Source organism: Crocodylus porosus, unplaced genomic scaffold, assembly GCF_001723895.1.
Source record: "Crocodylus porosus isolate Cpor-Errol unplaced genomic scaffold, CroPor_comp1, whole genome shotgun sequence".
In the NCBI taxonomy this organism is placed as follows: Eukaryota; Metazoa; Chordata; order Crocodylia; family Crocodylidae; genus Crocodylus; species Crocodylus porosus.
In genome coordinates, this window is record NW_017728910.1 from 14,110,744 (window position 1) to 14,112,506 (window position 1,763).

Sequence of the window (1,763 nt, forward strand, 5' to 3'; positions counted from 1 at the left end):
CAGCAGGGCAGACCCTATGAGGAGAGGCTGCGGGACCTGAACCTGTTCAGCCTCCACAAGAGAAGGCTGAGGGGGATCTAGTGGCCTGTTACAAACTAGTCCGAGGGGACCAGCAGGCATTGGGGGAGTCCCTGTTACCCCGAGCACTACCAGGAGTGACAAGAAATAACAGTCAAAGCTGGCAGAGGGGAGATTTAGGCTAGATATCAGGAGGTGCGACTTCACGGTCAGGGCGGCTATGATCTGGAACCAACTTCCAAGAGAAGTGGTGCAGGCTGCTACCCTGGGGGTGTTTAAGAGGAGGCTAGATGTATATCTTGCTGGGGTCGTTTGACCCCAGTACTTGTTCCTGCCCTGGCAGGGGGTCGGACTCGATGATCTGCTCAGGTCCCTTCCGACCCTAGAAACTATGAAAAAACACTAGTTCAACAGGTATATGTGCAGACAAAACCTAAATGGGGATCAAGGGAGTCTCAAAAACGGCGAAAGTTGTACGCTGAGGGAACAGAACTCACTCAAGCTGCCGTTCATCCATGCTTGCCTGCTCAGCGCGTGGGACTTAAGCACATGCTGAAACGCTCAGCTGCATGAGGAGGACTTAAGCACACACACAAATGATTTGCTGAACTGGGACTTGACTCTCTTTTGATAACCCCTCTGCATGCGTCTCTCCACCTCCTATGCCTGTATGGAAAAAATCTCTCATTCGGAGGATTCATTATAATGTAGAATTGGGTTCCACAAGCCACTTGTTGAAGTTGATCAACTTTCCCCAAATAAGACATAGTATAAGGGGTGGATATTTACTGGCAGCACGAATCAATTGCCCATGGATGGTTTCATGGACTGACCTAATCTTGATGTTAGTTTTGGCATAGGAAAAGTGAGTGGAAACGGCTCTTACAAGGCCTGAAGGGAATCTTGTTGAAATCTCTGAAGGAAAGACTCGCTAGAGTGGGCTGTGTTATCTGGCTTCATGGGGAAAACTCTGTGAAGACCTTTAGATCAGTGGCACTCAAGATTTCAGCCCAGGGGGCTGGATAAGTGGCATGGGGCCAATCTACAGGGCAGATCTAGCAGTGCGTTAACACGTGGGGTCAGTCTGCAGGTGTGAGCTGGTTCGCAGGCCCGCCTCAGCACACCTGATCCAGCCCCGGAGTGACTCCGTGCATGGACATGCAGGGCTGTGCCATCTGGCCCACAGCCCCCCCGGTCCAGAAATTTGGAGGCAAGGGAGCAGTGACGGTGTTAATCACTGTGGCTCTGCGATTCATGCCGCTACTGCTTCCCCCCGCCACATTTCTGGACCTGTGTGGGAAGACCCACAAGCTGGATGATGCAGCCCTGTGGGCCAGATTCAGCCTGTGGATTGGAGGCTGAGCGCCACCACTGCCTCAGCTGAAAGGATCTGAAGCAAAGTCTATTAAGGTTTTCAAGCTGTCCCCATTGCCAAAGCATGTGAAATGAACCTAATTGATCATTAATAATTTCTGTGTCATTTCAACAAATACAGGAGGAACACATTTATCTCACGGTAAGTCAAACAATGCTGTAATGCAGAGGCTTGTAATTACACTTCTGCTGTAGATATACCTGTATTTATAGCATAAAAGAGAGCAAAAAGATTGCTGGTGACAGTATGAATGTGAGACAGCGAGAGTCAGAGGGAGAAGCACACTGTGGAGCCAACTCTGCTCTCCTTTCTGAAATCAGTGGTGAATGCATCCAGGTGACTTTGCCGAGTTTGGCCCATAATTAAGCAC

General features: G+C 49.9%; 1 long non-coding RNA gene across 1 annotated transcript in view; it reads left to right on the top strand.

Annotated features, from left to right (window-relative positions):
- Positions 1 to 981, top strand: part of LOC109308435 — a 4,291-nt gene extending 3,310 nt beyond the window's left edge. Inside the window, exon 2 of the long non-coding RNA XR_002100614.1 lies at positions 445 to 981. This is a non-coding gene — a long non-coding RNA (uncharacterized LOC109308435). The remainder of the gene's footprint in view (positions 1 to 444) is intronic.
- The last annotated feature ends 782 nt before the right edge of the window (positions 982 to 1,763 follow it).